The sequence below is a fragment of the Palaemon carinicauda genome, chromosome 21 (assembly GCF_036898095.1).
Source record: "Palaemon carinicauda isolate YSFRI2023 chromosome 21, ASM3689809v2, whole genome shotgun sequence".
Lineage (NCBI taxonomy): Eukaryota > Metazoa > Arthropoda > Malacostraca > Decapoda > Palaemonidae > Palaemon > Palaemon carinicauda.
The window spans coordinates 114,515,087-114,524,227 of record NC_090745.1 but is presented as its reverse complement, the minus strand read 5'-3'; the positions used below and the strand labels follow the sequence as shown (position 1 = coordinate 114,524,227).

The following is a 9,141-nucleotide window of genomic DNA, read 5'->3' as shown; positions in this document are numbered from 1 at the left end:
GGCTCCGCGCAGTTGTTGGAATAAGTAAGTTATAAAGGCGAGAGTTTTAATTTTTACTTTTTGGTGAACCCTATTAAATGTAGTAATTATATTTATTTCTTTGTACGCGCAATGAAATTAAGAAATGTCTTTGTTTCTGCCAAATCATCTGGTTTTGTATCATTTACTTAAACCATTAGTCATCTCGGATTGAATTCCCGATTTTCTACAGAAATTAGATTTTTTTTTTAAATTAAATTTTAGTTATATACCTGTATCAGGGAGGTCTGATTACACCATGTAGAATCTGAATTTTACCTTACTGAGTCTGAATTTGACCTTAACGAGGCCTAATTGAATCTTGAATGGTCTGAATTTGACATGACATTGCCTGAGTCTGACCTTTACGAGGCCTTATTGAATCTTGCTGTGTTTGAATTTGACCTTGCCTAGCCTGTGTTTGACCTTAACGAGGCCTTATTGAATCTTCCAGGGTTTGAATTTGACCTTACAAAGCCAGAGTCTAACCTTAACGAAACCTGATTGGATCTTGCAAGATCTAGATTTGACCTTATCTAGCCTGAGTTTAACTTAACGAAGTCTGATTTAACCTTGCAATCGAAATTCAACTTTACCGTGTCCGATTTTGACCTTACAGGGTTTAAATTTGACCCTAACGATGTAATTTTGATATGTTGAAGTTTTGAGTGGAAGCTCTAGAAAAGAGACGAATGTGGTCAGGCAATACTCATTTGTATGCTAAAGCATCTTGTATAGTAGTCTTCTCTTTTAGAATAAATCATCACTTAAACGAGGCAATGCAAAGAAAATATCTATATTTTTATGTGTGATAGCAGAGATAAGATAAGAATTAAAATGAAATTTTTATTATATCTTCGTTAGTTTCATGAAATTTTATGATTAATCTTCATTATAGATTTTACTATCCATTAGAATTTATTCCTATTTAGGCTTTTTGTAAAGTTATTAACAATCTCCATTAAAATTTTGTCTTAGTTGATATGGTTTCACAAAGTTTATCAATAATCTCCATTTCTTCCTATTTGAGTTCTCTGTATGAAAATATGTTCGTAATCTCAATAAAAAGTAAGATTGTGTCCCTGCATTGGTTAATTTTGAAGATTTTTGTATACCTGTTTGCAATAGAATCGTATATCATGCTGTAAAGTAGAAAATCTGAACAAAGTTATAATTTCCAATCAATTCGTGATCTGTAGAATAGAATCATCTCCCTTGATCTGTAGAATAGAATCATCTCCCTTGATCTGTAGAATAGAATCATCTCCCTCCTAGTAATTGTTCACCAATAATAAGATCTTGCATAAATCTCCAACGGAGAAATACATGAACTTATTGAATAAAGACTGCTATAGTTAATTATTTTTAGTGAGGCAGATTTACACCGACTCGTAAGGGTGCCCTTTTAGCTCGGAAAAGTTTCCTAATCGCTGATTGGTTGGACAAGATATTTCTAACCAATCAGATAGGAGGAAACTTTTCCGAATTAAAAGGGCACCGCTGTCAGTCAGTGCAAGTGGGCCTCATTAAAAAAAAATTAGTCTAGTTATGTAGCTTATAACATAAGATACTCACAAAAGCTACCCAGAAAGTTGGAAAACTTGAGTTTAAATAGCTACACAGCTACAGTATAGGGATATAGGATAGGTGGGGGAGGGGAGGGGGAAAATTAGAATTGGAAGGATTGGAGGGAAAAGGGTTAAATTGAAGTGCAGTGGGAGGTGAAAAGATTGGGACAGACCCAATAGTTCTTTGTTGTTGGTGTAAGTACTAATAGGCCGACCAGGAAACAGACAGGCAATTAATTACGTTACACCGTATCATTGAGAGGCATCACTTACGAACATAACGAAGGGGAAATCCACATAATTCCTTTCCATATCTCACGACATCATGGTCTTTCACGCCACAGGTATACATAAAACAATTATAATGATTGACACGAACAGTCATGACGTTATTTTAAACAGTGGTATTTAACGATAAAGTCATCGTTGTTATTTACATGGCTTAATACTAGATAAACTTTTATTACAAAACATTCTGTACAGGAACAAGTTTAACTTTACACTGTTCAGGACCAACTGATATCTTTCCTTTTTTTCAGAAGGAGCTCTTAATCCGACGGTGTTTAAAAGCTTTCCATACACGATGGTATTTGAAACACTCACTAAACACTTTACAAAACACTTTTCATCTTGAAGGTTCATGCCTACAATCAATCATCTTTCCTATGTAACAAGTGATATGCAAAAGAGTATCTCTGTGATGAAGCTTAAACAACACATTTTTCTTCCCTAATTCCTTCTCTTGGGTGACAAAATTTTGGGGAAAAGGCTGTCGCCAACGACTCATTCAAACATTATCCTCTCTCAGTCCCTAGAGCTTGTTTCACAATCTTGAACGACTTACTCCCTAACTCGGTGACTCACTCGAACATTATCTCATTCTTCGGAGCTGTGTTCAAAATTTTGATCGATTCTATCCCTATTGATCTCAATGACTCACTCGAACATTATCTCGTTCTTTGGAGTTGCGTTCGAAATCTTAAACGACTCTCTCCCTATTGATCTCAATGACTCACTCGAACATTATCTCGTTCTTTGGAGTTGCGTTCGAAATCTTAAACGACTCTCTCCCTATTGATCTCAATGACTCACTCGAACATTATGTCGTTCCTCGGAGCTGCATTTGAAATCATGATCGATTTACTCCTTATTGATCACAGTGACTCACTCAAACATTGTCTCGTACTTCGAAGCTACGTTTGAAATTATGATCGACTCTATCTCTGTTGATCTCAATGACTCACTTGAACAGACTTTATTCGTGTTGATCTCAATGACTCACTCAAACATTATTTCGTTCTTCAAGGCTGCGTGCGAATTTTGGAATGATTATATACCTATTGATATCAAACTCACTCAATCATTATCTTGTTTTTCGGAGCTGCGTTCGAAATCATGATCGACTCTCTCCCTATTGATCTCAATGACTCACTTGAACATTATCTTGTTCCTCGGAGCTGCATTTGAAATCATGATCGATTTACTCCTTAATCACAGTGACTCACTCAAACATTATCTCGTACTTCGAAGCTACGTTCGAAATCATAATCGACTCTATCTCTATTGATCTCAGTGACTCACTCAAACGTTGTCTCGTTCTTCAAAGCTGCTTATGAATTTGGAACAAGTATATACCCTTTGATCTCAGACTCACTCAATTTTTATCTGGTTTTTTGGAGCTGCGTTCGAAATCAGGATCGACTATCCTTATTGATCTCAGACTCACTCAAACCTTATCTTGTTCTTCGAAGCTGCATTCAAAATCATGATCGATTCTATCCCAATTAATCTCAATGACTCACTCGAACATTATTTCGTTCTTCGAAGCTGCGTTCGAAATCTTGAACGACTCTCTCCCTATTGATCTCAGCGACGCATTCGATCATTATCTCGTTCTTCGGAGCTGTGTTCGAAATTTTTAGCAACTATAGCCCTATCGATCTCAGATTCACTGAATCGTTTCCTTGTTCTTCGGAGCCGCTTTCGAAATCGTGATCGACTATCCTTATTGATCTCAGACTCACTCGAACCTTATCTCGTTCTTCGGAGCTGTGTTCGAAATCTTGAATTACTTATTCTCTATTGATCTCAATATGACTCACTCAAACATTATCTTGTTCCTCGGAGCTGCATTTAAAATCATAATCGACCTACTTCCTATTAATCACAGTGACTAGCTCAAACATTATCACGTTCTTCAAAGCTGCTTTCAAAATCATGATTGACTCTATCCCTATTGAGCTTAGACTCACTCCAACATTATCACGTTCTTCGGCACTGCTTTCAAAATCATGAACAACTTATGCCGTATCGGTCTCAATGACTCACTCGAATATTAACTCGTTCTTCGGAGCTGCGTTCGATACATTGAACGATTTACTCCCTATTGATCTCAGTGACTCACTCGAACATTATCTCGTTCTTCGGAGCTGCGTTCGATACATTGAACGATTTACTCCCTATTGATCTCAATGACTCACTGGAACATTATCTCGTTCTTCGGAGCTGCGTACGATATCTTGAACGATTTACTCCCTATTGATCTCAGTGACTCACTCGAACATTATCTCGTTCTTCGGAGCTGCGTTCGATATCTTGAAAGATTTGCTCCCTATTGATCTCGATGACTCACTTGAACATTATCTCATTCTTCGGAGCTGCGTTCGATATCTTGAACGATTTACTCATTGATCTCAATAACTCACTTGAACATTACCTTGTTCTTAAGAGCTGCGTTCGACATCTAGAACGATTTACTCCTCGAAGATATCAATGACTCACTTGAACATTATCTCATCCATTGGAGCTGCGTTCGAAATCCTATATCCTGTCGAGTATCACCTCATTTCCCCCTTGCCCAATCCCCATCCAGCTCAGATGCCAGAAAACAATGAGCAGTGACGTCACAAGTTGCTTCCAGTCTATGGTCAGTTTCAAACTGCTGTTGATTTGCATCGCTGCTTGATGTTCTCCTATGAAAAAGTGGAAGAAATTTGACCTTAGCTTACATTTTAGATTCATTCAATAGGAGGAATATATAGGATGCCTGTTAATAAGATAAATTAGTGATCTTAGGTTTTCTAGGAGTGAAGTAAATAAATCAAAATCTTTATTTGAAAAAGTAGAAAGCTTTCTTGAAAGTAATCGAAATTTTCTATAATTTACAAATATGGGTCTCAGATTTTATTTTGTTTGGTAAAAGAATCTGTTATGTCCAACTATTTCTGTTGCTAAGAAAAAGTCCCACAAATGATACATTACGTTTTACTCACCTTTGAAAACATCCAGCAAGGTAGAGAATTTCCTATACAGGCTGAGAGTTCTTATGTGGGTTTGCGTTAGTGGGAAAAGTCATAGTTTTCATGTGATAAAATAGTTTACACCCCTGCTATTGTGAAATATATGTGTGTGTGAAAGTTTGAATATATGTGAAAATTAAGGATCTCTAACTGGCTGTTTTTCCTCAACTATTTCCACCGTACGAGGATAACGCCGTCATTGTAACTCATGCGGTGCACTGGAAGCTTTACTAAACGGTCTTATCAGTGTCCCTCTTGTCCATAGCTGCACCCACTGTTATCCTTCATATTTAACTTACCACTGAATGTCCTCCCAAGCACCAGCCCCGGGCCTTTTATCCCAAAATCCTATGAATGTAAATACACTGTCTTTTCAGCGTCCCTCTTGCCCTCAGCTGCACCCACTATTTAGCCTTCAAATTTAACCTACTGCTAAATATCTTCCCAAACACCAGCTCTGGGCCTTTTATCCCAAATCCTATAAATGGAAATACATTGTCTTTTCAGCGTTCCTCTTGCCCTCAGTTGCACCCACTATTTAGCCTTCATGTTTAACCTACCGCTAAATGTCCTCCCAGACACCAGCTCTGGGCCTTTTATCCAAAATCCTATGAATGAAAATACACTGTCTTTTCAGCATCCCTCTTGCCCTCAGCTGCACCCATAATTTAGCCTTCAAATTTAACCTACCGCTAAATATCTTCCCAAACACCAGCTCTTGGCCTTTTATCCCAAATCCTATAAATGGAAATACATTGTCTTTTCAGCGTTCCTCTTGCCCTCAGCTGCACCCACTATTTAGCCTTCGAATTTAACCTACCGCTGAATGTCCTCCCAGGCACCAACTCCAGGTTTTATGAATGAAAATGAAGAATAACATACTAACCATTAAGGACATGAAGCGTAGCTAGCGAATCCTCTCCTATGGAGGGCTTGCAGCTGTAAGTCCCGGAATCGTTGACGTTGGCCTTCCTCATCACCAGGTAGCTGACGGTGTCGCGACTTGCTATCGTGTTAACGGTGACTCCGCCCCTTCCTTCGTAGTCGAGGATCTGCGACAGAGACTGTCCTTATTAGCAGAACACCACAGGACTTGCAAAGCTTGCTTACCTGAATGCATGAAATATCACATGAGAGTTGGCTCAAGATAAATAGAAGAAAGACAGAGTTGATGAGAACGGAAAATGCAATGGAAGATGAAATATCATTGGAAGGAGAAAGGATTAATGAGGTGAAATCCTTTAGATATTTAGGAACTATGATCTCTAATACAGGATCTTTAGAACGCGAGTTTAATGAAAGATTGAAGAAAGCAAATCAGACAATAGCTAGCTTAAGTAAAAATTGGAAATCAAATCGCCTGAATTAACATATAAAAATCAGGTTATACGTCAGTTTAGTGAGATCGGAGTTACTGTGTGGACATGATTCGTGGTATGACAGTGAAACAATATAAAGCAGATTTTGTATATTTGAGAACAAGGCCCTCAGAAGAATATTGGGAGTTAAATGGCAGGACAGGATTAGAAAAGAAACTATAAGAGAGATTACCCGAGTGCCGTATGTGAATGGTTTAGACATGCTCTTCGCATCCACAAGGCACTAGAAGAGTTGGAAGACCCAGGCCTACATGGCTGAGGACTATGAAGCGTGAAGTAGGAGATGATGAATGGAGAAGTATTGAATTAAAAGCTCAAGATAGTGACGACTGGCGAAATCTAACCGAGTGCCTTTGCGTCAATAGGCGTGGGAGGAGATGATGATGAGGATGATGAAACATTGTGTGAAAAGCGACATATATAGAGAAATTGAAAGAAAGCGAAGTCGTGCAGAAAAAGAAATGAGGCTTTCAAAAAAAAAAAAAAAAAAAAAAAACGGGAAAAATCGCGTTTGAAAGTTGACAATATTCAAATGTTGATAACTTTCATTTCTCAAAGCATAAAAAAACTGTTTTCTGTATTTTAAATCTCATTCAATCTACTTTTCAGTCTATATAACTTCGTTCTTGTAATTATAATCTTAAGCCACCCCCCCCCCCTTTTGCTATTGAGTGATAAACCTTTGCTTTAAAGAAATTTTTAGAAATCTAGAAACAATTGTGTAAAAGAGAGAGAATATGACAAAACTCTGGAAGCCATTGAAAGGTTAAAAGTAAATATCTCCATCTTTTTCTTTACGTTATTTTCCTCTTGTATTTCATTACCATTATTGTTATCATTTTCTCCTTAATATTAGTGTTTTTATTTCATCCACATTTTCTCCTTACTGGTTTTTCAGCAAATTCTTAATGATGAGGTTAACTCCTTTTTTTTCTTTTTTCTTTTTCAGCCTAGTATATGCAGGTACTCATTATTGTTAATTATATTAGTAGTAATTGAAGTAGTATTGCTGTTGTTATCATTAACAGAATTAATACTAGTACTGACATCAGAGGTGCTATTAAGAACAAAGGAAAATAACTTCAAATGTAAAAGTATTACATGTCAAAAATATTTGTCATATTCGGACCCCGTTTAACCAATTAGGGTTTCAAAGAGTTTGACGAGTTGTTGTCGTTTTTGTTGAAAAAAATAGGTATTTTCAGCATGTGCATTTTTACCTCTATTTTTAGCATGTGCATTTTTAAACCTTTATTTTAAGCGTGTGCATTTTTGCCTCTTTATTTTCCCCATGTGCATTTTACCTGTTTATTTTAAGCATGTGCATTTTCACCTCTTAAAAAAGGGTGACGCCAGTGAGGTAGAGCTATTAGTTTACCCGCAGGGTATACTATTGTGAAATTGAAATTTAGAGAAAAAAAATACAAGACGTATACAAAAAAAAACAGTTTTGAACTCCATCCAAACAATATAAAAACCAACAGATAATACATAAACAAATGAATATAAAATAAATAGGAACATATATTAAAAAAGAAAAAAAAAACAGCGACTGCATAATAGCTTTGACTTAAACATAAAAAAAGCATATTGCGTCTCAGAAGCATGAAAAAAAAGCATATCTTGTCTCACCTTGTTGTGGTGGAACCAATAGACGAAGACAGGCTTTTCCGTTCCGTGCGTGACCACACACGTGAGGTTAATCAGCGACGGTGAGCGACCCTTTGTGGACAAAGATCTCTGGACCATTGATGATTTCCGCTTTGGGGACTGCAGGAGGGAGGGGGGGGGCATGGTGCATTTAGTCATATACAGTATATGGGAAATTGCCATTAGTAATAGATGTAGTTGTCTATGTAGTTATATATATATATATATATATATATATATATATATATATATATATATAAATATATATATATATATATATATATTTATTTTTTTTTATTGAGTGACCAAGTCTACAGATGATGGACGAAAGGTTTAAACTTCGTTGTGTAGTTTTAGACATTTAATAGACGTCTTATAACATTGTGGAGCCTCGTTAGCTTAGCGTAATATGGATATGCGGCATTATACTTATTTGCCACTTATATATATATATATATATATATATATATATATATATATATATATATATATATATATATATATATATATATACTGTATATGTGTGTCCGTATATACACACACATATATATATATATATATATATATATATATATATATATATATATACATCCATACATATATATCTATCTATCTATCTATATATATATATATATATATATATATATATATATATATATATATATATATATATATATATATGTGTGTGTGTGTGTGTGTGTGTGTGTGTATAAAGAGAGAGAGAGAGAGAGAGAGAGAGAGAGAGAGAGAGAGAGAGAGAGAGAGAGAGAGAGAGAGAGAGAGAGAGAGAATGACTGATAGGCTGGGGGCCTTTATTGTTTTATGAATATCAAATAAGAACATTAGATTTTGCCCTTTACCCAAAGCATGCAACAATTAACCAAGTAATTCAGTATCAGTAATCTTTTAATAACCATTAAATGGCTGAGGCCAGCTGAAATCTTTAGCGTGTTAGTTTCGTAAAATATTTTTTTAGTTGTTTTTTATATTGCAGAGAAGTTTTAAGATTAATAATGGCTTATATTCTAAACATATTTTTTCCCTAAATTTCTTTACTGACTCGGTGTATATCAAGGTTTTTGTCTTCTTCAAAGGATTTGCAAAGTGAATCTATGTTCTCTCTGGCTTAACCAAAAAAAAAAAAAAAAAAAAAAAGAAAAAAAATCCATGGAAATATTGCATTTTTTTTTGTCGTTGTTTCTGATGCTTACTGATATATCTGAACTT

At 35.8% G+C, this 9,141-nt stretch overlaps 1 pseudogene; it reads right to left on the bottom strand.

Annotated features, from left to right (window-relative positions):
* Nucleotides 1-4,406: 4,406 nt before the first annotated feature.
* The window catches only part of LOC137615070 (uncharacterized), an 8,491-nt pseudogene continuing 3,756 nt past the window's right edge, over nt 4,407-9,141 (bottom strand).